The sequence below is a fragment of the Lepisma saccharinum genome, chromosome 2, assembly GCF_977018435.1.
Source record: "Lepisma saccharinum chromosome 2, izLepSacc3.1, whole genome shotgun sequence".
Taxonomy (NCBI): domain Eukaryota; kingdom Metazoa; phylum Arthropoda; class Insecta; order Zygentoma; family Lepismatidae; genus Lepisma; species Lepisma saccharinum.
In genome coordinates this window covers 165,235,365-165,262,508 of record NC_139230.1, presented here as the reverse complement: position 1 = coordinate 165,262,508, position 27,144 = coordinate 165,235,365, and the positions used below count along the sequence as shown (strand labels likewise).

The following is a 27,144-nucleotide window of genomic DNA, read 5'->3' as shown; positions in this document are numbered from 1 at the left end:
TCATTTTTGAACTTTGTTATTTTGAAATAAAATGCTGCAATTATTAGTGATAAGCTTATGTCGTGTCTTGAACAGTGTTCGATTTATTTCTGAATTTGAATGTGTGTATAGTGGGACACACGAGAAATTTGAATATAGTCGTTCTGGATGCAAACTTATTCCTACAAATATCATAAAAATGACATAACATTAATATAAGTTCAATATGGGTTTTAGTTGTTGGTGCACACAAGATTATTTTGCCTATTTTCTAGATATAATGCATTTTCGTTTGCCTAATTTGAATCATTTAGTGGCCAAATGAATCAAAGTAAGGAGGAAAACGGTAACCGCCCGAACAGGGACTCGAACCCTGGACCGTTAGGTTAAAAGCCTAACGCTCTACCAGCTGAGGTATCCGGGCACACTTACTGTCTACCTGGAAAACCTAGTCATATATCTCCCATATATGTAATAAATTAAAGCGTTCTTTCCCTGAACACTGACAAAAATTGTGGAAAGTGCTCGATATTTTTTGGAGGGCAGTCACTTTAATATCACATGAAATATATTTTGAGAAGGCAGACTCCGATCTCTTACCCGCTGGTGACGTCCTATACACATTGTATCAACGATTAATACATTTTGTGGCAAAATATATATTCTTTGGAGATGTTTTGGGCAGAATTCATGGCAGAAAGAGCAGCACTTTTTACTATCATTTTTGAAATTTGTTATTTTGAAATAAAATGCTGCAATTATTAGTGATAAGCTTATGTCGTGTCTTGAACAGTGTTCGATTTATTTCTGAATTTGAATGTGTGTATAGTGGGACACACGAGAAATTTGAATATAGACGTTCTGGATGCAAAAAAAGTCCTACAAATATCATAAAAATGACATAATATAAGTTCTATATGAGTATTAGTTGTTGGTGCACACAAGATTGTTTTGCCTATTTTCTAGTTATAATGCATTTTCGTTTGCCTAATTTGAATCATTTAGTGGCCAAATGAATCAAAGTAAGGAGGAAAACGGTAATCGCCCGAACAGGGACTCGAACCCTGGACCGTTAGGTTAAAAGCCTAACGCTCTACCAGCTTTTTTTTTTTTTTTAATATAAATGGAAAGCCCCTAAGCGGAAGCTTTCCCCATCACACTTCATTCATTCATATCATTTACATTTCTATTTCAGGACTTTTCAGGACAGACAATAACAAATACCCATGCCTTACCCGGGACTCGAACCCGGAACCCCTGGCGTTGTAGCGCGCTCTGCTAACCACTTTTTTTTTTTTTTTAAAATACCCCCTACACGGAGGTATCCCCCACCATTCACTCTTTTTATCACTTTTACACTTTTCAATTCTTACACTTTTCTTTGTTTCTTATCAACTGGACGAACACAAATACCCATGTCTTACCCGGGACTCGAACCCAGAACCCCTGGCCCACTTCGCCACAGAGGTCGACAACCAGCTGAGCTATCCGGGCACACTTGCTGTCTACCTGGAAAACCTAGTCATATATCTCCCATATATGTAATAAATTCAAGCGTTCTTTCTCTGAACACTGACAAAAATGGCGGAAAGTGCTGGATATTTTTTGGAGGGCAGTCACTTTAATATCACATGAAATATATTTTGAGAAGGCAGACTCCGATCTCTTACCCGCTGGTGATGTCCTATACACATTGTATCAACGATTAATACATTTTGTGGCAAAATATATATTCTTTGGAGATGTTTTGGGCAGAATTCAGGGCTGCAAGAGAAATCTTGACCCAATTTTTTAAAAAAAAAAAACTTTTGTACTTGATACAGAGTCTGAAGAAGACCTTGCTAGAAGGTTGAAACGTTACGTTAGTTTATGTTTTTTAATAAAATAAATTACTGCCTTGGTCAGAATATTTAGTTTTTCATAATCATGGAAACAAGGCTTAATGGAGTTATAGTCCCAATTTTTACTATCATTTTTGAACTTTGTTATTTTGAAATAAAATGCTGCAATTATTAGTGATAAGCTTATGTCGTGTCTTCAACAGTGTTCGATTTATTTCTGAATTTGAATGTGAGTATAGTGGGACACACGAGAAATTTGAATATAGTCGTTCTGGATGCAAACTTATTCCTACAAATATCATAAAAATGACATAACATTAATATAAGTTCAATATTGGTATTAGTTGTTGGTGCACACAAGATTATTTTGCCTATTTTCTAGATATAATGCATTTTCGTTTGCCTAATTTGAATCATTTAGTGGCCAAATGAATCAAAGTAAGGAGGAAAACGGTAATCGCCCGAACAGGGACTCGAACCCTGGACCGTTAGGTTAAAAGCCTAACGCTCTACCAGCTGAGCTATCCGGGCACACTTACTGTCTGCCTGGAAAACCTAGTCATATATCTCCCATATATGTAATAAATTAAAAGCGTTCTTTCTCTGAACACTGACAAAAATGGCGGAAAGTGCTGGATATTTTTTGGAGGGCAGTCACTTTAATATCACATGAAATATATTTTGAGAAGGCAGACTCCGATCTCTTACCCGCTGGTGATGTCCTATACACATTGTATCAACGATTAATACATTTTGTGGCCCAAATATATATTCTTTGGAGATGTTTTGGGCAGAATTCAGGGCTGCAAGAGAAATCTTGACCCAATTTTTACTATCATTTTTGAACTTTGTTATTTTGAAATAAAATGCTGCAATTATTAGTGATAAGCTTATGTCGTGTCTTGAACAGTGTTCGATTTATTTCTGAATTTGAATGTGTGTATAGTGGGACACACGAGAAATTTGAATATAGTCGTTCTGGATGCAAACAAATTCCTACAAATATCATAAAAATGACATTATATATGTTCTATATGAGTATTAGTTGTTGGTGCACACAAGATTATTTTGCCTATTTTCTAGATCTAATGCATTTTCGTTTGCCTAATTTGAATCATTTAGTGGCCAAATGAATCAAAGTAAGGAGGAAAACGGTAATCGCCCGAACAGGGACTCGAACCCTGGACCGTTAGGTTAAAAGCCTAACGCTCTACCAGCTGAGCTATCCGGGCACACTTACTGTCTGCCTGGAAAACCTAGTCATATATCTCCCATATATGTAATAAATTAAAAGCGTTCTTTCTCTGAACACTGACAAAAATGGCGGAAAGTGCTGGATATTTTTTGGAGGGCAGTCACTTTAATATCACATGAAATATATTTTGAGAAGGCAGACTCCGATCTCTTACCCGCTGGTGATGTCCTATACACATTGTATCAACGATTAATACATTTTGTGGCCCAAATATATATTCTTTGGAGATGTTTTGGGCAGAATTCAGGGCTGCAAGAGAAATCTTGACCCAATTTTTACTATCATTTTTGAACTTTGTTATTTTGAAATAAAATGCTGCAAATATTAGTGATAAGCTTATGTCGTGTCTTGAACAGTGTTCGATTTATTTCTGAATTTGAATGTGTGTATAGTGGGACACACGAGAAATTTGAATATAGTCGTTCTGGATGCAAACTTATTCCTACAAATATCATAAAAATGACATGACATTAATATAAGTTCAATATTGGTATTAGTTGTTGGTGCACACAAGATTATTTTGCCTATTTTCTAGATATAATGCATTTTCGTTTGCCTAATTTGAATCATTTAGTGGCCAAATGAATCAAAGTAAGGAGGAAAACGGTAATCGCCCGAACAGGGACTCGAACCCTGGACCGTTAGGTTAAAAGCCTAACGCTCTACCAGCTGAGCTATCCGGGCACACTTACTGTCCGCCTGGAAAACCTAGTCATATATCTCCCATATATGTAATAAATTAAAAGCGTTCTTTCTCTGAACACTGACAAAAATGGCGGAAAGAGCTGGATATTTTTTGGAGGTCAGTCACTTTAATATCACATGAAATATATTTTGAGAAGGCAGACTCCGATCTCTTACCCGCTGGTGATGTCCTATACACATTGTATCAACGATTAATACATTTTGTGGCCCAAATATATATTCTTTGGAGATGTTTTGGGCAGAATTCAGGGCTGCAAGAGAAATCTTGACCCAATTTTTACTATCATTTTTGAACTTTGTTATTTTGAAATAAAATGCTGCAATTATTAGTGATAAGCTTATGTCGTGTCTTGAACAGTGTTCGATTTATTTCTGAATTTGAATGTGTGTATAGTGGGACACACGAGAAATTTGAATATAGTCGTTCTGGATGCAAACTTATTCCTACAAATATCATAAAAATGACATAACATTAATATAAGTTCAATATTGGTATTAGTTGTTGGTGCACACAAGATTATTTTGCCTATTTTCTAGATATAATGCATTTTAGTTTGCCTAATTTGAATCATTTAGTGGCCAAATGAATCAAAGTAAGGAGGAAAACGGTAATCGCCCGAACAGGGACTCGAACCCTGGACCGTTAGGTTAAAAGCCTAACGCTCTACCAGCTGAGCTATCCGGGCACACTTACTGTCTGCCTGGAAAACCTAGTCATATATCTCCCATATATGTAATAAATTAAAAGCGTTCTTTCTCTGAACACTGACAAAAATGGCGGAAAGTGCTGGATATTTTTTGGAGGGCAGTCACTTTAATATCACATGAAATATATTTTGAGAAGGCAGACTCCGATCTCTTACCCGCTGGTGATGTCCTATACACATTGTATCAACGATTAATACATTTTGTGGCCCAAATATATATTCTTTGGAGATGTTTTGGGCAGAATTCAGGGCTGCAAGAGTAATCTTGACCCAATTTTTACTATCATTTTTGAACTTTGTTATTTTGAAATAAAATGCTGCAATTATTAGTGATAAGCTTATGTCGTGTCTTGAACAGTGTTCGATTTATTTCTGAATTTGAATGTGTGTATAGTGGGACACACGAGAAATTTGAATATAGTCGTTCTGGATGCAAACTTATTCCTACAAATATCATAAAAATGACATAACATTAATATAAGTTCAATATTGGTCTCTTACCCGCTGGTGATGTCCTATACACATTGTATCAACGATTAATACATTTTGTGGCCCAAATATATATTCTTTGGAGATGTTTTGGGCAGAATTCAGGGCTGCAAGAGAAATCTTGACCCAATTTTTACTATCATTTTTGAACTTTGTTATTTTGAAATAAAATGCTGCAATTATTAGTGATAAGCTTATGTCGTGTCTTGAACAGTGTTCGATTTATTTCTGCATTTGAATGTGTGTATAGTGGGACACACGAGAAATTTGAATATAGTCGTTCTGGATGCAAACAAATTCCTACAAATATCATAAAAATGACATAATATAAGTTCTATATGAGTATTAGTTGTTGGTGCACACAAGATTGTTTTGCCTATTTTCTAGTTATAATGCATTTTCGTTTGCCTAATTTGAATCATTTAGTGGCCAAATGAATCAAAGTAAGGAGGAAAACGGTAACCGCCCGAACAGGGACTCGAACCCTGGACCGTTAGGTTAAAAGCCTAACGCTCTACCAGCTTTTTTTTTTTTTTTAATATAAATGGAAAGCCCCTAAGCGGAAGCTTTCCCCATCACACTTCATTCATTCATATCATTTACATTTCTATTTCAGGACTTTTCAGGACAGACAATAACAAATACCCATGCCTTACCCGGGACTCGAACCCGGAACCCCTGGCGTTGTAGCGCGCTCTGCTAACCACTTTTTTTTTTTTTTTAAAATACCCCCTACACGGAGGTATCCCCCACCATTCACTCTTTTTATCACTTTTACACTTTTCAATTCTTACACTTTTCTTTGTTTCTTATCAACTGGACGAACACAAATACCCATGTCTTACCCGGGACTCGAACCCAGAACCCCTGGCCCACTTCGCCACAGAGGTCGACAACCAGCTGAGCTATCCGGGCACACTTGCTGTCTACCTGGAAAACCTAGTCATATATCTCCCATATATGTAATAAATTCAAGCGTTCTTTCTCTGAACACTGACAAAAATGGCGGAAAGTGCTGGATATTTTTTGGAGGGCAGTCACTTTAATATCACATGAAATATATTTTGAGAAGGCAGACTCCGATCTCTTACCCGCTGGTGATGTCCTATACACATTGTATCAACGATTAATACATTTTGTGGCAAAATATATATTCTTTGGAGATGTTTTGGGCAGAATTCAGGGCTGCAAGAGAAATCTTGACCCAATTTTTAAAAAAAAAAAAACTTTTGTACTTGATACAGAGTCTGAAGAAGACCTTGCTAGAAGGTTGAAACGTTACGTTAGTTTATGTTTTTTAATAAAATAAATTACTGCCTTGGTCAGAATATTTAGTTTTTCATAATCATGGAAACAAGGCTTAATGGAGTTATAGTCCCAATTTTTACTATCATTTTTGAACTTTGTTATTTTGAAATAAAATGCTGCAATTATTAGTGATAAGCTTATGTCGTGTCTTCAACAGTGTTCGATTTATTTCTGAATTTGAATGTGAGTATAGTGGGACACACGAGAAATTTGAATATAGTCGTTCTGGATGCAAACTTATTCCTACAAATATCATAAAAATGACATAACATTAATATAAGTTCAATATTGGTATTAGTTGTTGGTGCACACAAGATTATTTTGCCTATTTTCTAGATATAATGCATTTTCGTTTGCCTAATTTGAATCATTTAGTGGCCAAATGAATCAAAGTAAGGAGGAAAACGGTAATCGCCCGAACAGGGACTCGAACCCTGGACCGTTAGGTTAAAAGCCTAACGCTCTACCAGCTGAGCTATCCGGGCACACTTACTGTCTGCCTGGAAAACCTAGTCATATATCTCCCATATATGTAATAAATTAAAAGCGTTCTTTCTCTGAACACTGTCAAAAATGGCGGAAAGTGCTGGATATTTTTTGGAGGGCAGTCACTTTAATATCACATGAAATATATTTTGAGAAGGCAGACTCCGATCTCTTACCCGCTGGTGATGTCCTATACACATTGTATCAACGATTAATACATTTTGTGGCCCAAATATATATTCTTTGGAGATGTTTTGGGCAGAATTCAGGGCTGCAAGAGCAATCTTGACCCAATTTTTACTATCATTTTTGAACTTTGTTATTTTGAAATAAAATGCTGCAATTATTAGTGATAAGCTTATGTCGTGTCTTGAACAATGTTCGATTTATTTCTGAATTTGAATGTGTGTATAGTGGGACACACGAGAAATTTGAATATAGTCGTTCTGGATGCAAACAAATTCCTACAAATATCATAAAAATGACATAATATAAGTTCTATATGAGTATTAGTTGTTGGTGCACACAAGATTATTTTGCCTATTTTCTAGATATAATGCATTTTCGTTTGCCTAATTTGAATCATTTAGTGGCCAAATGAATCAAAGTAAGGAGGAAAACGGTAATCGCCCGAACAGGGACTCGAACCCTGGACCGTTAGGTTAAAAGCCTAACGCTCTACCAGCTGAGCTATCCGGGCACACTTACTGTCTGCCTGTAAAACCTAGTCATATATCTCCCATATATGTAATAAATTAAAAGCGTTCTTTCTCTGAACACTGACAAAAATGGCGGAAAGTGCTGGATATTTTTTGGAGGGCAGTCACTTTAATATCACATGAAATATATTTTGAGAAGGCAGACTCCGATTTTCTAGATATAATGCATTTTCGTTTGCCTAATTTGAATCATTTATTGGCCAAATGAATCAAAGTAAGGAGGAAAACGGTAATCGCCCGAACAGGGACTCGAACCCTGGACCGTTAGGTTAAAAGCCTAACGCTCTACCAGCTGAGCTATCCGGGCACACTTACTGTCTGCCTGGAAAACCTAGTCATATATCTCCCATATATGTAATAAATTAAAAGCGTTCTTTCTCTGAACACTGACAAAAATGGCGGAAAGTGCTGGATATTTTTTGGAGGGCAGTCACTTTAATATCACATGAAATATATTTTGAGAAGGCAGACTCCGATCTCTTACCCGCTGGTGATGTCCTATACACATTGTATCAACGATTAATACATTTTGTGGCCCAAATATATATTCTTTGGAGATGTTTTGGGCAGAATTCAGGGCTGCAAGAGAAATCTTGACCCAATTTTTACTATCATTTTTGAACTTTGTTATTTTGAAATAAAATGCTGCAATTATTAGTGATAAGCTTATGTCGTGTCTTGAACAGTGTTCGATTTATTTCTGAATTTGAATGTGTGTATAGTGGGACACACGAGAAATTTGAATATAGTCGTTCTGGATGCAAACTTATTCCTACAAATATCATAAAAATGACATAACATTAATATAAGTTCAATATTGGTATTAGTTGTTGGTGCACACAAGATTATTTTGCCTATTTTCTAGATATAATGCATTTTCGTTTGCCTAATTTGAATCATTTAGTGGCCAAATGAATCAAAGTAAGGAGGAAAACGGTAATCGCCCGAACAGGGACTCGAACCCTGGACCGTTAGGTTAAAAGCCTAACGCTCTACCAGCTGAGCTATCCGGGCACACTTACTGTCTGCCTGGAAAACCTAGTCATATATCTCCCATATATGTAATAAATTAAAAGCGTTCTTTCTCTGAACACTGACAAAAATGGCGGAAAGTGCTGGATATTTTTTGGAGGGCAGTCACTTTAATATCACATGAAATATATTTTGAGAAGGCAGACTCCGATCTCTTACCCGCTGGTGATGTCCTATACACATTGTATCAACGATTAATACATTTTGTGGCCCAAATATATATTCTTTGGAGATGTTTTGGGCAGAATTCAGGGCTGCAAGAGAAATCTTGACCCAATTTTTACTATCATTTTTGAACTTTGTTATTTTGAAATAAAATGCTGCAATTATTAGTGATAAGCTTATGTCGTGTCTTGAACAGTGTTCGATTTATTTCTGAATTTGAATGTGTGTATAGTGGGACACACGAGAAATTTGAATATAGTCGTTCTGGATGCAAACAAATTCCTACAAATATCATAAAAATGACATAATATAAGTTCTATATGAGTATTAGTTGTTGGTGCACACAAGATTATTTTGCCTATTTTCTAGATATAATGCATTTTCGTTTGCCTAATTTGAATCATTTAGTGGCCAAATGAATCAAAGTAAGGAGGAAAACGGTAATCGCCCGAACAGGGACTCGAACCCTGGACCGTTAGGTTAAAAGCCTAACGCTCTACCAGCTGAGCTATCCGGGCACACTTACTGTCTGCCTGGAAAACCTAGTCATATATCTCCCATATATGTAATAAATTAAAAGCGTTCTTTCTCTGAACACTGACAAAAATGGCGGAAAGTGCTGGATATTTTTTGGAGGGCAGTCACTTTAATATCACATGAAATATATTTTGAGAAGGCAGACTCCGATCTCTTACCCGCTGGTGATGTCCTATACACATTGTATCAACGATTAATACATTTTGTGGCCCAAATATATATTCTTTGGAGATGTTTTGGGCAGAATTCAGGGCTGCAAGAGAAATCTTGACCCAATTTTTACTATCATTTTTGAACTTTGTTATTTTGAAATAAAATGCTGCAATTATTAGTGATAAGCTTATGTCGTGTCTTGAACAGTGTTCGATTTATTTCTGAATTTGAATGTGTGTATAGTGGGACACACGAGAAATTTGAATATAGTCGTTCTGGATGCAAACAAATTCCTACAAATATCATAAAAATGACATAATATAAGTTCTATATGAGTATTAGTTGTTGGTGCACACAAGATTATTTTGCCTATTTTCTAGATATAATGCATTTTCGTTTGCCTAATTTGAATCATTTAGTGGCCAAATGAATCAAAGTAAGGAGGAAAACGGTAATCGCCCGAACAGGGACTCGAACCCTGGACCGTTAGGTTAAAAGCCTAACGCTCTACCAGCTGAGCTATCCGGGCACACTTACTGTCTGCCTGGAAAACCTAGTCATATATCTCCCATATATGTAATAAATTAAAAGCGTTCTTTCTCTGAACACTGACAAAAATGGCGGAAAGTGCTGGATATTTTTTGGAGGGCAGTCACTTTAATATCACATGAAATATATTTTGAGAAGGCAGACTCCGATCTCTTACCCGCTGGTGATGTCCTATACACATTGTATCAACGATTAATACATTTTGTGGTCCAAATATATATTCTTTGGAGATGTTTTGGGCAGAATTCAGGGCTGCAAGAGTAATCTTGACCCAATTTTTACTATCATTTTTGAACTTTGTTATTTTGAAATAAAATACTGCAATTATTAGTGATAAGCTTATGTCGTGTCTTGAACAATGTTCGATTTATTTCTGAATTTGAATGTGTGTATAGTGGGACACACGAGAAATTTGAATATAGTCGTTCTGGATGCAAACAAATTCCTACAAATATCATAAAAATGACATAATATAAGTTCTATATGAGTATTAGTTGTTGGTGCACACAAGATTATTTTGCCTATTTTCTAGATATAATGCATTTTCGTTTGCCTAATTTGAATCATTTAGTGGCCAAATGAATCAAAGTAAGGAGGAAAACGGTAATCGCCCGAACAGGGACTCGAACCCTGGACCGTTAGGTTAAAAGCCTAACGCTCTACCAGCTGAGCTATCCGGGCACACTTACTGTCTGCCTGGAAAACCTAGTCATATATCTCCCATATATGTAATAAATTAAAAGCGTTCTTTCTCTGAACACTGACAAAAATGGCGGAAAGTGCTGGATATTTTTTGGAGGGCAGTCACTTTAATATCACATGAAATATATTTTGAGAAGGCGACTCCGATTTTCTAGATATAATGCATTTTCGTTTGCCTAATTTGAATCATTTAGTGGCCAAATGAATCAAAGTAAGGAGGAAAACGGTAATCGCCCGAACAGGGACTCGAACCCTGGACCGTTAAGTTAAAAGCCTAACGCTCTACCAGCTGAGCTATCCGGGCACACTTACTGTCTGCCTGGAAAACCTAGTCATATATCTCCCATATATGTAATAAATTAAAAGCGTTCTTTCTCTGAACACTGACAAAAATGGCGGAAAGTGCTGGATATTTTTTGGAGGGCAGTCACTTTAATATCACATGAAATATATTTTGAGAAGGCAGACTCCGATCTCTTACCTGCTGGTGATGTCCTATACACATTGTATCAACGATTAATACATTTTGTGGCCCAAATATATATTCTTTGGAGATGTTTTGGGCAGAATTCAGGGCTGCAAGAGAAATCTTGACCCAATTTTTACTATCATTTTTGAACTTTGTTATTTTGAAATAAAATGCTGCAATTATTAGTGATAAGCTTATGTCGTGTCTTGAACAGTGTTCGATTTATTTCTGAATTTGAATGTGTGTATAGTGGGACACACGAGAAATTTGAATATAGTCGTTCTGGATGCAAACTTATTCCTACAAATATCATAAAAATGACATAACATTAATATAAGTTCAATATTGGTATTAGTTGTTGGTGCACACAAGATTATTTTGCCTATTTTCTAGATATAATGCATTTTCGTTTGCCTAATTTGAATCATTTAGTGGCCAAATGAATCAAAGTAAGGAGGAAAACGGTAATCGCCCGAACAGGGACTCGAACCCTGGACCGTTAAGTTAAAAGCCTAACGCTCTACCAGCTGAGCTATCCGGGCACACTTACTGTCTGCCTGGAAAACCTAGTCATATATCTCCCATATATGTAATAAATTAAAAGCGTTCTTTCTCTGAACACTGACAAAAATGGCGGAAAGTGCTGGATATTTTTTGGAGGGCAGTCACTTTAATATCACATGAAATATATTTTGAGAAGGCAGACTCCGATCTCTTACCCGCTGGTGATGTCCTATACACATTGTATCAACGATTAATACATTTTGTGGCCGAAATATATATTCTTTGGAGATGTTTTGGGCAGAATTCAGGGCTGCAAGAGTAATCTTGACCCAATTTTTACTATCATTTTTGAACTTTGTTATTTTGAAATAAAATGCTGCAATTATTAGTGATAAGCTTATGTCGTGTCTTGAACAGTGTTCGATTTATTTCTGAATTTGAATGTGTGTATAGTGGGACACACGAGAAATTTGAATATAGTCGTTCTGGATGCAAACAAATTCCTACAAATATCATAAAAATGACATAATATAAGTTCTATATGAGTATTAGTTGTTGGTGCACACAAGATTATTTTGCCTATTTTCTAGATATAATGCATTTTCGTTTGCCTAATTTGAATCATTTAGTGGCCAAATGAATCAAAGTAAGGAGGAAAACGGTAATCGCCCGAACAGGGACTCGAACCCTGGACCGTTAGGTTAAAAGCCTAACGCTCTACCAGCTGAGCTATCCGGGCACACTTACTGTCTGCCTGGAAAACCTAGTCATATATCTCCCATATATGTAATAAATTAAAAGCGTTCTTTCTCTGAACACTGACAAAAATGGCGGAAAGTGCTGGATATTTTTTGGAGGGAAGTCACTTTAATATCACATGAAATATATTTTGAGAAGGCAGACTCCGATCTCTTACCCGCTGGTGATGTCCTATACACATTGTATCAACGATTAATACATTTTGTGGCCCAAATATATATTCTTTGGAGATGTTTTGGGCAGAATTCAGGGCTGCAAGAGTAATCTTGACCCAATTTTTACTATCATTTTTGAACTTTGTTATTTTGAAATAAAATGCTGCAATTATTAGTGATAAGCTTATGTCGTGTCTTGAACAATGTTCGATTTATTTCTGAATTTGAATGTGTGTATAGTGGGACACACGAGAAATTTGAATATAGTCGTTCTGGATGCAAACAAATTCCTACAAATATCATAAAAATGACATAATATAAGTTCTATATGAGTATTAGTTGTTGGTGCACACAAGATTATTTTGCCTATTTTCTAGATATAATGCATTTTCGTTTGCCTAATTTGAATCATTTAGTGGCCAAATGAATCAAAGTAAGGAGGAAAACGGTAATCGCCCGAACAGGGACTCGAACCCTGGACCGTTAGGTTAAAAGCCTAACGCTCTACCAGCTGAGCTATCCGGGCACACTTACTGTCTGCCTGGAAAACCTAGTCATATATCTCCCATATATGTAATAAATTAAAAGCGTTCTTTCTCTGAACACTGACAAAAATGGCGGAAAGTGCTGGATATTTTTTGGAGGGCAGTCACTTTAATATCACATGAAATATATTTTGAGAAGGCAGACTCCGATCTCTTACCCGCTGGTGATGTCCTATACACATTGTATCAACGATTAATACATTTTGTGGCCCAAATATATATTCTTTGGAGATGTTTTGGGCAGAATTCAGGGCTGCAAGAGTAATCTTGACCCAATTTTTACTATCATTTTTGAACTTTGTTATTTTGAAATAAAATGCTGCAATTATTAGTGATAAGCTTATGTCGTGTCTTGAACAATGTTCGATTTATTTCTGAATTTGAATGTGTGTATAGTGGGACACACGAGAAATTTGAATATAGTCGTTCTGGATGCAAACAAATTCCTACAAATATCATAAAAATGACATAATATAAGTTCTATATGAGTATTAGTTGTTGGTGCACACAAGATTATTTTGCCTATTTTCTAGATATAATGCATTTTCGTTTGCCTAATTTGAATCATTTAGTGGCCAAATGAATCAAAGTAAGGAGGAAAACGGTAATCGCCCGAACAGGGACTCGAACCCTGGACCGTTAGGTTAAAAGCCTAACGCTCTACCAGCTGAGCTATCCGGGCACACTTACTGTCTGCCTGTAAAACCTAGTCATATATCTCCCATATATGTAATAAATTAAAAGCGTTCTTTCTCTGAACACTGACAAAAATGGCGGAAAGTGCTGGATATTTTTTGGAGGGCAGTCACTTTAATATCACCTGAAATATATTTTGAGAAGGCAGACTCCGATTTTCTAGATATAATGCATTTTCGTTTGCCTAATTTGAATCATTTAGTGGCCAAATGAATCAAAGTAAGGAGGAAAACGGTAATCGCCCGAACAGGGACTCGAACCCTGGACCGTTAGGTTAAAAGCCTAACGCTCTACCAGCTGAGCTATCCGGGCACACTTACTGTCTGCCTGGAAAACCTAGTCATATATCTCCCATATATGTAATAAATTAAAAGCGTTCTTTCTCTGAACACTGACAAAAATGGCGGAAAGTGCTGGATATTTTTTGGAGGGCAGTCACTTTAATATCACATGAAATATATTTTGAGAAGGCAGACTCCGATCTCTTACCCGCTGGTGATGTCCTATACACATTGTATCAACGATTAATACATTTTGTGGCCCAAATATATATTCTTTGGAGATGTTTTGGGCAGAATTCAGGGCTGCAAGAGTAATCTTGACCCAATTTTTACTATCATTTTTGAAGTTTGTTATTTTGAAATAAAATGCTGCAATTATTAGTGATAAGCTTATGTCGTGTCTTGAACAGTGTTCGATTTATTTCTGAATTTGAATGTGTGTATAGTGGGACACACGAGAAATTTGAATATAGTCGTTCTGGATGCAAACAAATTCCTACAAATATCATAAAAATGACATAATATAAGTTCTATATGAGTATTAGTTGTTGGTGCACACAAGATTATTTTGCCTATTTTCTAGATATAATGCATTTTCGTTTGCCTAATTTGAATCATTTAGTGGCCAAATGAATCAAAGTAAGGAGGAAAACGGTAATCGCCCGAACAGGGACTCGAACCCTGGACCGTTAGGTTAAAAGCCTAACGCTCTACCAGCTGAGCTATCCGGGCACACTTACTGTCTGCCTGGAAAACCTAGTCATATATCTCCCATATATGTAATAAATTAAAAGCGTTCTTTCTCTGAACACTGACAAAAATGGCGGAAAGTGCTGGATATTTTTTGGAGGGAAGTCACTTTAATATCACATGAAATATATTTTGAGAAGGCAGACTCCGATCTCTTACCCGCTGGTGATGTCCTATACACATTGTATCAACGATTAATACATTTTGTGGCCCAAATATATATTCTTTGGAGATGTTTTGGGCAGAATTCAGGGCTGCAATAGTAATCTTGACCCAATTTTTACTATCATTTTTGAACTTTGTTATTTTGAAATAAAATGCTGCAATTATTAGTGATAAGCTTATGTCGTGTCTTGAACAATGTTCGATTTATTTCTGAATTTGAATGTGTGTATAGTGGGACACACGAGAAATTTGAATATAGTCGTTCTGGATGCAAACAAATTCCTACAAATATCATAAAAATGACATAATATAAGTTCTATATGAGTATTAGTTGTTGGTGCACACAAGATTATTTTGCCTATTTTCTAGATATAATGCATTTTCGTTTGCCTAATTTGAATCATTTAGTGGCCAAATGAATCAAAGTAAGGAGGAAAACGGTAATCGCCCGAACAGGGACTCGAACCCTGGACCGTTAGGTTAAAAGCCTAACGCTCTACCAGCTGAGCTATCCGGGCACACTTACTGTCTGCCTGGAAAACCTAGTCATATATCTCCCATATATGTAATAAATTAAAAGCGTTCTTTCTCTGAACACTGACAAAAATGGCGGAAAGTGCTGGATATTTTTTGGAGGGCAGTCACTTTAATATCACATGAAATATATTTTGAGAAGGCAGACTCCGATCTCTTACCCGCTGGTGATGTCCTATACACATTGTATCAACGATTAATACATTTTGTGGCCCAAATATATATTCTTTGGAGATGTTTTGGGCAGAATTCAGGGCTGCAAGAGTAATCTTGACCCAATTTTTACTATCATTTTTGAACTTTGTTATTTTGAAATAAAATGCTGCAATTATTAGTGATAAGCTTATGTCGTGTCTTGAACAATGTTCGATTTATTTCTGAATTTGAATGTGTGTATAGTGGGACACACGAGAAATTTGAATATAGTCGTTCTGGATGCAAACAAATTCCTACAAATATCATAAAAATGACATAATATAAGTTCTATATGAGTATTAGTTGTTGGTGCACACAAGATTATTTTGCCTATTTTCTAGATATAATGCATTTTCGTTTGCCTAATTTGAATCATTTAGTGGCCAAATGAATCAAAGTAAGGAGGAAAACGGTAATCGCCCGAACAGGGACTCGAACCCTGGACCGTTAGGTTAAAAGCCTAACGCTCTACCAGCTGAGCTATCCGGGCACACTTACTGTCTGCCTGGAAAACCTAGTCATATATCTCCCATATATGTAATAAATTAAAAGCGTTCTTTCTCTGAACACTGACAAAAATGGCGGAAAGTGCTGGATATTTTTTGGAGGGCAGTCACTTTAATATCACATGAAATATATTTTGAGAAGGCAGACTCCGATCTCTTACCCGCTGGTGATGTCCTATACACATTGTATCAACGATTAATACATTTTGTGGCCCAAATATATATTCTTTGGAGATGTTTTGGGCAGAATTCAGGGCTGCAAGAGTAATCTTGACCCAATTTTTACTATCATTTTTGAACTTTGTTATTTTGAAATAAAATGCTGCAATTATTAGTGATAAGCTTATGTCGTGTCTTGAACAATGTTCGATTTATTTCTGAATTTGAATGTGTGTATAGTGGGACACACGAGAAATTTGAATATAGTCGTTCTGGATGCAAACAAATTCCTACAAATATCATAAAAATGACATAATATAAGTTCTATATGAGTATTAGTTGTTGGTGCACACAAGATTATTTTGCCTATTTTCTAGATATAATGCATTTTCGTTTGCCTAATTTGAATCATTTAGTGGCCAAATGAATCAAAGTAAGGAGGAAAACGGTAATCGCCCGAACAGGGACTCGAACCCTGGACCGTTAGGTTAAAAGCCTAACGCTCTACCAGCTGAGCTATCCGGGCACACTTACTGTCTGCCTGTAAAACCTAGTCATATATCTCCCATATATGTAATAAATTAAAAGCGTTCTTTCTCTGAACACTGACAAAAATGGCGGAAAGTGCTGGATATTTTTTGGAGGGCAGTCACTTTAATATCACCTGAAATATATTTTGAGAAGGCAGACTCCGATTTTCTAGATATAATGCATTTTCGTTTGCCTAATTTGAATCATTTAGTGGCCAAATGAATCAAAGTAAGGAGGAAAACGGTAATCGCCCGAACAGGGACTCGAACCCTGGACCGTTAGGTTAAAAGCCTAACGCTCTACCAGCTGAGCTATCCGGGCACACTTACTGTCTGCCTGGAAAACCTAGTCATATATCTCCCATATATGTAATAAATTAAAAGCGTTCTTTCTCTGAACACTGACAAAAATGGCGGAAAGTGCTGGATATTTTTTGGAGGGCAGTCACTTTAATATCACATGAAATATATTTTGAGAAGGCAGACTCCGATCTCTTACCCGCTGGTGATGTCCTATACACATTGTATCAACGATTAATACATTTTGTGGCCCAAATATATATTCTTTGGAGATGTTTTGGGCAGAATTCAGGGCTGCAAGAGTAATCTTGACCCAATTTTTACTATCATTTTTGAAGTTTGTTATTTTGAAATAAAATGCTGCAATTATTAGTGATAAGCTTATGTCGTGTCTTGAACAGTGTTCGATTTATTTCTGAATTTGAATGTGTGTATAGTGGGACACACGAGAAATTTGAATATAGTCGTTCTGGATGCAAACAAATTCCTACAAATATCATAAAAATGACATAATATAAGTTCTATATGAGTATTAGTTGTTGGTGCACACAAGATTATTTTGCCTATTTTCTAGATATAATGCATTTTCGTTTGCCTAATTTGAATCATTTAGTGGCCAAATGAATCAAAGTAAGGAGGAAAACGGTAATCGCCGAACAGGGACTCGAACCCTGGACCGTTAGGTTAAAAGCCTAACGCTCTACCAGCTGAGCTATCCGGGCACACTTACTGTCTGCCTGGAAAACCTAGTCATATATCTCCCATATATGTAATAAATTAAAAGCGTTCTTTCTCTGAACACTGACAAAAATGGCGGAAAGTGCTGGATATTTTTTGGAGGGAAGTCACTTTAATATCACATGAAATATATTTTGAGAAGGCAGACTCCGATCTCTTACCCGCTGGTGATGTCCTATACACATTGTATCAACGATTAATACATTTTGTGGCCCAAATATATATTCTTTGGAGATGTTTTGGGCAGAATTCAGGGCTGCAATAGTAATCTTGACCCAATTTTTACTATCATTTTTGAACTTTGTTATTTTGAAATAAAATGCTGCAATTATTAGTGATAAGCTTATGTCGTGTCTTGAACAATGTTCGATTTATTTCTGAATTTGAATGTGTGTATAGTGGGACACACGAGAAATTTGAATATAGTCGTTCTGGATGCAAACAAATTCCTACAAATATCATAAAAATGACATAATATAAGTTCTATATGAGTATTAGTTGTTGGTGCACACAAGATTATTTTGCCTATTTTCTAGATATAATGCATTTTCGTTTGCCTAATTTGAATCATTTAGTGGCCAAATGAATCAAAGTAAGGAGGAAAACGGTAATCGCCCGAACAGGGACTCGAACCCTGGACCGTTAGGTTAAAAGCCTAACGCTCTACCAGCTGAGCTATCCGGGCACACTTACTGTCTGCCTGTAAAACCTAGTCATATATCTCCCATATATGTAATAAATTAAAAGCGTTCTTTCTCTGAACACTGACAAAAATGGCGGAAAGTGCTGGATATTTTTTGGAGGGCAGTCACTTTAATATCACATGAAATATATTTTGAGAAGGCAGACTCCGATTTTCTAGATATAATGCATTTTCGTTTGCCTAATTTGAATCATTTAGTGGCCAAATGAATCAAAGTAAGGAGGAAAACGGTAATCGCCCGAACAGGGACTCGAACCCTGGACCGTTAGGTTAAAAGCCTAACGCTCTACCAGCTGAGCTATCCGGGCACACTTACTGTCTGCCTGGAAAACCTAGTCATATATCTCCCATATATGTAATAAATTAAAAGCGTTCTTTCTCTGAACACTGACAAAAATGGCGGAAAGTGCTGGATATTTTTTGGAGGGCAGTCACTTTAATATCACATGAAATATATTTTGAGAAGGCAGACTCCGATCTCTTACCCGCTGGTGATGTCCTATACACATTGTATCAACGATTAATACATTTTGTGGCCCAAATATATATTCTTTGGAGATGTTTTGGGCAGAATTCAGGGCTGCAAGAGAAATCTTGACCCAATTTTTACTATCATTTTTGAACTTTGTTATTTTGAAATAAAATGCTGCAATTATTAGTGATAAGCTTATGTCGTGTCTTGAACAGTGTTCGATTTATTTCTGAATTTGAATGTGTGTATAGTGGGACACACGAGAAATTTGAATATAGTCGTTCTGGATGCAAACAAATTCCTACAAATATCATAAAAATGACATAATATAAGTTCTATATGAGTATTAGTTGTTGGTGCACACAAGATTATTTTGCCTATTTTCTAGATATAATGCATTTTCGTTTGCCTAATTTGAATCATTTAGTGGCCAAATGAATCAAAGTAAGGAGGAAAACGGTAATCGCCCGAACAGGGACTCGAACCCTGGACCGTTAGGTTAAAAGCCTAACGCTCTACCAGCTGAGCTATCCGGGCACACTTACTGTCTGCCTGGAAAACCTAGTCATATATCTCCCATATATGTAATAAATTAAAAGCGTTCTTTCTCTGAACACTGACAAAAATGGCGGAAAGTGCTGGATATTTTTTGGAGGGCAGTCACTTTAATATCACATGAAATATATTTTGAGAAGGCAGACTCCGATCTCTTACCCGCTGGTGATGTCCTATACACATTGTATCAACGATTAATACATTTTGTGGCCCAAATATATATTCTTTGGAGATGTTTTGGGCAGAATTCAGGGCTGCAAGAGAAATCTTGACCCAATTTTTACTATCATTTTTGAACTTTGTTATTTTGAAATAAAATGCTGCAATTATTAGTGATAAGCTTATGTCGTGTCTTGAACAGTGTTCGATTTATTTCTGAATTTGAATGTGTGTATAGTGGGACACACGAGAAATTTGAATATAGTCGTTCTGGATGCAAACAAATTCCTACAAATATCATAAAAATGACATAATATAAGTTCTATATGAGTATTAGTTGTTGGTGCACACAAGATTATTTTGCCTATTTTCTAGATATAATGCATTTTCGTTTGCCTAATTTGAATCATTTAGTGGCCAAATGAATCAAAGTAAGGAGGAAAACGGTAATCGCCCGAACAGGGACTCGAACCCTGGACCGTTAGGTTAAAAGCCTAACGCTCTACCAGCTGAGCTATCCGGGCACACTTACTGTCTGCCTGTAAAACCTAGTCATATATCTCCCATATATGTAATAAATTAAAAGCGTTCTTTCTCTGAACACTGACAAAAATGGCGGAAAGTGCTGGATATTTTTTGGAGGGCAGTCACTTTAATATCACCTGAAATATATTTTGAGAAGGCAGACTCCGATTTTCTAGATATAATGCATTTTCGTTTGCCTAATTTGAATCATTTAGTGGCCAAATGAATCAAAGTAAGGAGGAAAACGGTAATCGCCCGAACAGGGACTCGAACCCTGGACCGTTAGGTTAAAAGCCTAACGCTCTACCAGCTGAGCTATCCGGGCACACTTACTGTCTGCCTGGAAAACCTAGTCATATATCTCCCATATATGTAATAAATTAAAAGCGTTCTTTCTCTGAACACTGACAAAAATGGCGGAAAGTGCTGGATATTTTTTGGAGGGCAGTCACTTTAATATCACATGAAATATATTTTGAGAAGGCAGACTCCGATCTCTTACCCGCTGGTGATGTCCTATACACATTGTATCAACGATTAATACATTTTGTGGCCCAAATATATATTCTTTGGAGATGTTTTGGGCAGAATTCAGGGCTGCAAGAGTAATCTTGACCCAATTTTTACTATCATTTTTGAAGTTTGTTATTTTGAAATAAAATGCTGCAATTATTAGTGATAAGCTTATGTCGTGTCTTGAACAGTGTTCGATTTATTTCTGAATTTGAATGTGTGTATAGTGGGACACACGAGAAATTTGAATATAGTCGTTCTGGATGCAAACAAATTCCTACAAATATCATAAAAATGACATAATATAAGTTCTATATGAGTATTAGTTGTTGGTGCACACAAGATTATTTTGCCTATTTTCTAGATATAATGCATTTTCGTTTGCCTAATTTGAATCATTTAGTGGCCAAATGAATCAAAGTAAGGAGGAAAACGGTAATCGCCGAACAGGGACTCGAACCCTGGACCGTTAGGTTAAAAGCCTAACGCTCTACCAGCTGAGCTATCCGGGCACACTTACTGTCTGCCTGGAAAACCTAGTCATATATCTCCCATATATGTAATAAATTAAAAGCGTTCTTTCTCTGAACACTGACAAAAATGGCGGAAAGTGCTGGATATTTTTTGGAGGGAAGTCACTTTAATATCACATGAAATATATTTTGAGAAGGCAGACTCCGATCTCTTACCCGCTGGTGATGTCCTATACACATTGTATCAACGATTAATACATTTTGTGGCCCAAATATATATTCTTTGGAGATGTTTTGGGCAGAATTCAGGGCTGCAATAGTAATCTTGACCCAATTTTTACTATCATTTTTGAACTTTGTTATTTTGAAATAAAATGCTGCAATTATTAGTGATAAGCTTATGTCGTGTCTTGAACAATGTTCGATTTATTTCTGAATTTGAATGTGTGTATAGTGGGACACACGAGAAATTTGAATATAGTCGTTCTGGATGCAAACAAATTCCTACAAATATCATAAAAATGACATAATATAAGTTCTATATGAGTATTAGTTGTTGGTGCACACAAGATTATTTTGCCTATTTTCTAGATATAATGCATTTTCGTTTGCCTAATTTGAATCATTTAGTGGCCAAATGAATCAAAGTAAGGAGGAAAACGGTAATCGCCCGAACAGGGACTCGAACCCTGGACCGTTAGGTTAAAAGCCTAACGCTCTACCAGCTGAGCTATCCGGGCACACTTACTGTCTGCCTGTAAAACCTAGTCATATATCTCCCATATATGTAATAAATTAAAAGCGTTCTTTCTCTGAACACTGACAAAAATGGCGGAAAGTGCTGGATATTTTTTGGAGGGCAGTCACTTTAATATCACATGAAATATATTTTGAGAAGGCAGACTCCGATTTTCTAGATATAATGCATTTTCGTTTGCCTAATTTGAATCATTTAGTGGCCAAATGAATCAAAGTAAGGAGGAAAACGGTAATCGCCCGAACAGGGACTCGAACCCTGGACCGTTAGGTTAAAAGCCTAACGCTCTACCAGCTGAGCTATCCGGGCACACTTACTGTCTGCCTGGAAAACCTAGTCATATATCTCCCATATATGTAATAAATTAAAAGCGTTCTTTCTCTGAACACTGACAAAAATGGCGGAAAGTGCTGGATATTTTTTGGAGGGCAGTCACTTTAATATCACATGAAATATATTTTGAGAAGGCAGACTCCGATCTCTTACCCGCTGGTGATGTCCTATACACATTGTATCAACGATTAATACATTTTGTGGCCCAAATATATATTCTTTGGAGATGTTTTGGGCAGAATTCAGGGCTGCAAGAGAAATCTTGACCCAATTTTTACTATCATTTTTGAACTTTGTTATTTTGAAATAAAATGCTGCAATTATTAGTGATAAGCTTATGTCGTGTCTTGAACAGTGTTCGATTTATTTCTGAATTTGAATGTGTGTATAGTGGGACACACGAGAAATTTGAATATAGTCGTTCTGGATGCAAACAAATTCCTACAAATATCATAAAAATGACATAATATAAGTTCTATATGAGTATTAGTTGTTGGTGCACACAAGATTATTTTGCCTATTTTCTAGATATAATGCATTTTCGTTTGCCTAATTTGAATCATTTAGTGGCCAAATGAATCAAAGTAAGGAGGAAAACGGTAATCGCCCGAACAGGGACTCGAACCCTGGACCGTTAGGTTAAAAGCCTAACGCTCTACCAGCTGAGCTATCCGGGCACACTTACTGTCTGCCTGGAAAACCTAGTCATATATCTCCCATATATGTAATAAATTAAAAGCGTTCTTTCTCTGAACACTGACAAAAATGGCGGAAAGTGCTGGATATTTTTTGGAGGGCAGTCACTTTAATATCACATGAAATATATTTTGAGAAGGCAGACTCCGATCTCTTACCCGCTGGTGATGTCCTATACACATTGTATCAACGATTAATACATTTTGTGGCCCAAATATATATTCTTTGGAGATGTTTTGGGCAGAATTCAGGGCTGCAAGAGAAATCTTGACCCAATTTTTACTATCATTTTTGAACTTTGTTATTTTGAAATAAAATGCTGCAATTATTAGTGATAAGCTTATGTCGTGTCTTGAACAGTGTTCGATTTATTTCTGAATTTGAATGTGTGTATAGTGGGACACACGAGAAATTTGAATATAGTCGTTCTGGATGCAAACAAATTCCTACAAATATCATAAAAATGACATAATATAAGTTCTATATGAGTATTAGTTGTTGGTGCACACAAGATTATTTTGCCTATTTTCTAGATATAATGCATTTTCGTTTGCCTAATTTGAATCATTTAGTGGCCAAATGAATCAAAGTAAGGAGGAAAACGGTAATCGCCCGAACAGGGACTCGAACCCTGGACCGTTAGGTTAAAAGCCTAACGCTCTACCAGCTGAGCTATCCGGGCACACTTACTGTCTGCCTGGAAAACCTAGTCATATATCTCCCATATATGTAATAAATTAAAAGCGTTCTTTCTCTGAACACTGACAAAAATGGCGGAAAGTGCTGGATATTTTTTGGAGGGCAGTCACTTTAATATCACATGAAATATATTTTGAGAAGGCAGACTCCGATCTCTTACCCGCTGGTGATGTCCTATACACATTGTATCAACGATTAATACATTTTGTGGCCCAAATATATATTCTTTGGAGATGTTTTGGGCAGAATTCAGGGCTGCAAGAGTAATCTTGACCCAATTTTTACTATCATTTTTGAACTTTGGTATTTTGAAATAAAATGCTGCAATTATTAGTGATAAGCTTATGTCGTGTCTTGAACAATGTTCGATTTATTTCTGAATTTGAATGTGTGTATAGTGGGACACCCGAGAAATTTGAATATAGTCGTTCTGGATGCAAACAAATTCCTACAAATATCATAAAAATGACATAATATAAGTTCTATATGAGTATTAGTTGTTGGTGCACACAAGATTATTTTGCCTATTTTCTAGATATAATGCATTTTCGTTTGCCTAATTTGAATCATTTAGTGGCCAAATGAATCAAAGTAAGGAGGAAAACGGTAATCGCCCGAACAGGGACTCGAACCCTGGACCGTTAGGTTAAAAGCCTAACGCTCTACCAGCTGAGCTATCCGGGCACACTTACTGTCTGCCTGGAAAACCTAGTCATATATCTCCCATATATGTAATAAATTAAAAGCGTTCTTTCTCTGAACACTGACAAAAATGGCGGAAAGTGCTGGATATTTTTTGGAGGGCAGTCACTTTAATATCACATGAAATATATTTTGAGAAGGCGACTCCGATTTTCTAGATATAATGCATTTTCGTTTGCCTAATTTGAATCATTTAGTGGCAAAATGAATCAAAGTAAGGAGGAAAACGGTAATCGCCCGAACAGGGACTCGAACCCTGGACCGTTAAGTTAAAAGCCTAACGCTCTACCAGCTGAGCTATCCGGGCACACTTACTGTCTGCCTGGAAAACCTAGTCATATATCTCCCATATATGTAATAAATTAAAAGCGTTCTTTCTCTGAACACTGACAAAAATGGCGGAAAGTGCTGGATATTTTTTGGAGGGCAGTCACTTTAATATCACATGAAATATATTTTGAGAAGGCAGACTCCGATCTCTTACCTGCTGGTGATGTCCTATACACATTGTATCAACGATTAATACATTTTGTGGCCCAAATATATATTCTTTGGAGATGTTTTGGGCAGAATTCAGGGCTGCAAGAGAAATCTTGACCCAATTTTTACTATCATTTTTGAACTTTGTTATTTTGAAATAAAATGCTGCAATTATTAGTGATAAGCTTATGTCGTGTCTTGAACAGTGTTCGATTTATTTCTGAATTTGAATGTGTGTATAGTGGGACACACGAGAAATTTGAATATAGTCGTTCTGGATGCAAACTTATTCCTACAAATATCATAAAAATGACATAACATTAATATAAGTTCAATATTGGTATTAGTTGTTGGTGCACACAAGATTATTTTGCCTATTTTCTAGATATAATGCATTTTCGTTTGCCTAATTTGAATCATTTAGTGGCCAAATGAATCAAAGTAAGGAGGAAAACGGTAATCGCCCGAACAGGGACTCGAACCCTGGACCGTTAAGTTAAAAGCCTAACGCTCTACCAGCTGAGCTATCCGGGCACACTTACTGTCTGCCTGGAAAACCTAGTCATATATCTCCCATATATGTAATAAATTAAAAGCGTTCTTTCTCTGAACACTGACAAAAATGGCGGAAAGTGCTGGATATTTTTTGGAGGGCAGTCACTTTAATATCACATGAAATATATTTTGAGAAGGCAGACTCCGATCTCTTACCCGCTGGTGATGTCCTATACACATTGTATCAACGATTAATACATTTTGTGGCCGAAATATATATTCTTTGGAGATGTTTTGGGCAGAATTCAGGGCTGCAAGAGTAATCTTGACCCAATTTTTACTATCATTTTTGAACTTTGTTATTTTGAAATAAAATGCTGCAATTATTAGTGATAAGCTTATGTCGTGTCTTGAACAGTGTTCGATTTATTTCTGAATTTGAATGTGTGTATAGTGGGACACATGAGAAATTTGAATATAGTCGTTCTGGATGCAAACAAATTCCTACAAATATCATAAAAATGACATAATATAAGTTCTATATGAGTATTAGTTGTTGGTGCACACAAGATTATTTTGCCTATTTTCTAGATATAATGCATTTTAGTTTGCCTAATTTGAATCATTTAGTGGCCAAATGAATCAAAGTAAGGAGGAAAACGGTAATCGCCCGAACAGGGACTCGAACCTTGGACCGTTAGGTTAAAAGCCTAACGCTCTACCAGCTGAGCTATCCGGGCACACTTACTGTCTGCCTGGAAAACCTAGTCATATATCTCCCATATATGTAATAAATTAAAAGCGTTCTTTCTCTGAACACTGACAAAAATGGCGGAAAGTGCTGGATATTTTTTGGAGGGCAGTCACTTTAATATCACATGAAATATATTTTGAGAAGGCAGACTCCGATCTCTTACCCGCTGGTGATGTCCTATACACATTGTATCAACGATTAATACATTTTGTGGCCCAAATATATATTCTTTGGAGATGTTTTGGGCAGAATTCAGGGCTGCAAGAGTAATCTTGACCCAATTTTTACTATCATTTTTGAACTTTGTTATTTTGAAATAAAATGCTGCAATTATTAGTGATAAGCTTATGTCGTGTCTTGAACAGTGTTCGATTTATTTCTGAATTTGAATGTGTGTATAGTGGGACACACGAGAAATTTGAATATAGTCGTTCTGGATGCAAACAAATTCCTACAAATATCATAAAAATGACATAACATTAATATAAGTTCAATATTGGTATTAGTTGTTGGTGCACACAAGATTATTTTGCCTATTTTCTAGATATAATGCATTTTCGTTTGCCTAATTTGAATCATTTAGTGGCCAAATGAATCAAAGTAAGGAGGAAAACGGTAATCGCCCGAACAGGGACTCGAACCCTGGACCGTTAGGTTAAAAGCCTAACGCTCTACCAGCTGAGCTATCCGGGCACACTTACTGTCTGCCTGGAAAACCTAGTCATATATCTCCCATATATGTAATAAATTAAAAGCGTTCTTTCTCTGAACACTGACAAAAATGGCGGAAAGTGCTGGATATTTTTTGGAGGGCAGTCACTTTAATATCACATGAAATATATTTTGAGAAGGCAGACTCCGATCTCTTACCCGCTGGTGATGTCCTATACACATTGTATCAACGATTAATACATT

At 36.4% G+C, this 27,144-nt stretch overlaps 35 non-coding genes across 35 annotated transcripts; all 35 read right to left on the bottom strand.

Annotated features, from left to right (window-relative positions):
• Window positions 1–2,278: 2,278 nt before the first annotated feature.
• Window positions 2,279–2,351, bottom strand: TRNAK-UUU (transfer RNA lysine (anticodon UUU)). Its single transcript has one exon. It is a non-coding gene; the product is annotated as a tRNA-Lys (tRNA).
• Window positions 2,352–2,979: 628 nt separating this feature from the next.
• On the bottom strand, window positions 2,980–3,052 carry TRNAK-UUU (transfer RNA lysine (anticodon UUU)). Its single transcript has one exon. It is a non-coding gene; the product is annotated as a tRNA-Lys (tRNA).
• Window positions 3,053–3,686: 634 nt separating this feature from the next.
• On the bottom strand, window positions 3,687–3,759 carry TRNAK-UUU (transfer RNA lysine (anticodon UUU)). Its single transcript has one exon. It is a non-coding gene; the product is annotated as a tRNA-Lys (tRNA).
• Window positions 3,760–4,393: 634 nt separating this feature from the next.
• Window positions 4,394–4,466, bottom strand: TRNAK-UUU (transfer RNA lysine (anticodon UUU)). The gene has a single exon. It is a non-coding gene; the product is annotated as a tRNA-Lys (tRNA).
• A 2,230-nt stretch (window positions 4,467–6,696) lies between these two features.
• Window positions 6,697–6,769, bottom strand: TRNAK-UUU (transfer RNA lysine (anticodon UUU)). Its single transcript has one exon. It is a non-coding gene; the product is annotated as a tRNA-Lys (tRNA).
• Window positions 6,770–7,397: 628 nt separating this feature from the next.
• TRNAK-UUU (transfer RNA lysine (anticodon UUU)) lies at window positions 7,398–7,470 on the bottom strand. The gene has a single exon. It is a non-coding gene; the product is annotated as a tRNA-Lys (tRNA).
• A 253-nt stretch (window positions 7,471–7,723) lies between these two features.
• TRNAK-UUU (transfer RNA lysine (anticodon UUU)) lies at window positions 7,724–7,796 on the bottom strand. The gene has a single exon. It is a non-coding gene; the product is annotated as a tRNA-Lys (tRNA).
• A 634-nt stretch (window positions 7,797–8,430) lies between these two features.
• Window positions 8,431–8,503, bottom strand: TRNAK-UUU (transfer RNA lysine (anticodon UUU)). Its single transcript has one exon. It is a non-coding gene; the product is annotated as a tRNA-Lys (tRNA).
• A 628-nt stretch (window positions 8,504–9,131) lies between these two features.
• TRNAK-UUU (transfer RNA lysine (anticodon UUU)) lies at window positions 9,132–9,204 on the bottom strand. The gene has a single exon. It is a non-coding gene; the product is annotated as a tRNA-Lys (tRNA).
• A 628-nt stretch (window positions 9,205–9,832) lies between these two features.
• TRNAK-UUU (transfer RNA lysine (anticodon UUU)) lies at window positions 9,833–9,905 on the bottom strand. Its single transcript has one exon. It is a non-coding gene; the product is annotated as a tRNA-Lys (tRNA).
• A 628-nt stretch (window positions 9,906–10,533) lies between these two features.
• On the bottom strand, window positions 10,534–10,606 carry TRNAK-UUU (transfer RNA lysine (anticodon UUU)). Its single transcript has one exon. It is a non-coding gene; the product is annotated as a tRNA-Lys (tRNA).
• Window positions 10,607–10,858: 252 nt separating this feature from the next.
• Window positions 10,859–10,931, bottom strand: TRNAK-UUU (transfer RNA lysine (anticodon UUU)). Its single transcript has one exon. It is a non-coding gene; the product is annotated as a tRNA-Lys (tRNA).
• A 634-nt stretch (window positions 10,932–11,565) lies between these two features.
• TRNAK-UUU (transfer RNA lysine (anticodon UUU)) lies at window positions 11,566–11,638 on the bottom strand. The gene has a single exon. It is a non-coding gene; the product is annotated as a tRNA-Lys (tRNA).
• Window positions 11,639–12,266: 628 nt separating this feature from the next.
• Window positions 12,267–12,339, bottom strand: TRNAK-UUU (transfer RNA lysine (anticodon UUU)). Its single transcript has one exon. It is a non-coding gene; the product is annotated as a tRNA-Lys (tRNA).
• Window positions 12,340–12,967: 628 nt separating this feature from the next.
• TRNAK-UUU (transfer RNA lysine (anticodon UUU)) lies at window positions 12,968–13,040 on the bottom strand. Its single transcript has one exon. It is a non-coding gene; the product is annotated as a tRNA-Lys (tRNA).
• A 628-nt stretch (window positions 13,041–13,668) lies between these two features.
• Window positions 13,669–13,741, bottom strand: TRNAK-UUU (transfer RNA lysine (anticodon UUU)). Its single transcript has one exon. It is a non-coding gene; the product is annotated as a tRNA-Lys (tRNA).
• Window positions 13,742–13,994: 253 nt separating this feature from the next.
• TRNAK-UUU (transfer RNA lysine (anticodon UUU)) lies at window positions 13,995–14,067 on the bottom strand. Its single transcript has one exon. It is a non-coding gene; the product is annotated as a tRNA-Lys (tRNA).
• A 628-nt stretch (window positions 14,068–14,695) lies between these two features.
• On the bottom strand, window positions 14,696–14,768 carry TRNAK-UUU (transfer RNA lysine (anticodon UUU)). The gene has a single exon. It is a non-coding gene; the product is annotated as a tRNA-Lys (tRNA).
• Window positions 14,769–15,396: 628 nt separating this feature from the next.
• Window positions 15,397–15,469, bottom strand: TRNAK-UUU (transfer RNA lysine (anticodon UUU)). Its single transcript has one exon. It is a non-coding gene; the product is annotated as a tRNA-Lys (tRNA).
• Window positions 15,470–16,097: 628 nt separating this feature from the next.
• On the bottom strand, window positions 16,098–16,170 carry TRNAK-UUU (transfer RNA lysine (anticodon UUU)). Its single transcript has one exon. It is a non-coding gene; the product is annotated as a tRNA-Lys (tRNA).
• Window positions 16,171–16,798: 628 nt separating this feature from the next.
• On the bottom strand, window positions 16,799–16,871 carry TRNAK-UUU (transfer RNA lysine (anticodon UUU)). Its single transcript has one exon. It is a non-coding gene; the product is annotated as a tRNA-Lys (tRNA).
• Window positions 16,872–17,124: 253 nt separating this feature from the next.
• On the bottom strand, window positions 17,125–17,197 carry TRNAK-UUU (transfer RNA lysine (anticodon UUU)). Its single transcript has one exon. It is a non-coding gene; the product is annotated as a tRNA-Lys (tRNA).
• Window positions 17,198–18,525: 1,328 nt separating this feature from the next.
• Window positions 18,526–18,598, bottom strand: TRNAK-UUU (transfer RNA lysine (anticodon UUU)). Its single transcript has one exon. It is a non-coding gene; the product is annotated as a tRNA-Lys (tRNA).
• A 253-nt stretch (window positions 18,599–18,851) lies between these two features.
• On the bottom strand, window positions 18,852–18,924 carry TRNAK-UUU (transfer RNA lysine (anticodon UUU)). The gene has a single exon. It is a non-coding gene; the product is annotated as a tRNA-Lys (tRNA).
• A 628-nt stretch (window positions 18,925–19,552) lies between these two features.
• On the bottom strand, window positions 19,553–19,625 carry TRNAK-UUU (transfer RNA lysine (anticodon UUU)). Its single transcript has one exon. It is a non-coding gene; the product is annotated as a tRNA-Lys (tRNA).
• A 628-nt stretch (window positions 19,626–20,253) lies between these two features.
• TRNAK-UUU (transfer RNA lysine (anticodon UUU)) lies at window positions 20,254–20,326 on the bottom strand. Its single transcript has one exon. It is a non-coding gene; the product is annotated as a tRNA-Lys (tRNA).
• Window positions 20,327–20,579: 253 nt separating this feature from the next.
• Window positions 20,580–20,652, bottom strand: TRNAK-UUU (transfer RNA lysine (anticodon UUU)). Its single transcript has one exon. It is a non-coding gene; the product is annotated as a tRNA-Lys (tRNA).
• A 1,328-nt stretch (window positions 20,653–21,980) lies between these two features.
• TRNAK-UUU (transfer RNA lysine (anticodon UUU)) lies at window positions 21,981–22,053 on the bottom strand. The gene has a single exon. It is a non-coding gene; the product is annotated as a tRNA-Lys (tRNA).
• Window positions 22,054–22,306: 253 nt separating this feature from the next.
• On the bottom strand, window positions 22,307–22,379 carry TRNAK-UUU (transfer RNA lysine (anticodon UUU)). Its single transcript has one exon. It is a non-coding gene; the product is annotated as a tRNA-Lys (tRNA).
• A 628-nt stretch (window positions 22,380–23,007) lies between these two features.
• On the bottom strand, window positions 23,008–23,080 carry TRNAK-UUU (transfer RNA lysine (anticodon UUU)). Its single transcript has one exon. It is a non-coding gene; the product is annotated as a tRNA-Lys (tRNA).
• Window positions 23,081–23,708: 628 nt separating this feature from the next.
• TRNAK-UUU (transfer RNA lysine (anticodon UUU)) lies at window positions 23,709–23,781 on the bottom strand. The gene has a single exon. It is a non-coding gene; the product is annotated as a tRNA-Lys (tRNA).
• Window positions 23,782–24,409: 628 nt separating this feature from the next.
• TRNAK-UUU (transfer RNA lysine (anticodon UUU)) lies at window positions 24,410–24,482 on the bottom strand. Its single transcript has one exon. It is a non-coding gene; the product is annotated as a tRNA-Lys (tRNA).
• A 252-nt stretch (window positions 24,483–24,734) lies between these two features.
• Window positions 24,735–24,807, bottom strand: TRNAK-UUU (transfer RNA lysine (anticodon UUU)). Its single transcript has one exon. It is a non-coding gene; the product is annotated as a tRNA-Lys (tRNA).
• A 634-nt stretch (window positions 24,808–25,441) lies between these two features.
• TRNAK-UUU (transfer RNA lysine (anticodon UUU)) lies at window positions 25,442–25,514 on the bottom strand. The gene has a single exon. It is a non-coding gene; the product is annotated as a tRNA-Lys (tRNA).
• A 1,335-nt stretch (window positions 25,515–26,849) lies between these two features.
• Window positions 26,850–26,922, bottom strand: TRNAK-UUU (transfer RNA lysine (anticodon UUU)). Its single transcript has one exon. It is a non-coding gene; the product is annotated as a tRNA-Lys (tRNA).
• Window positions 26,923–27,144: the final 222 nt, after the last annotated feature.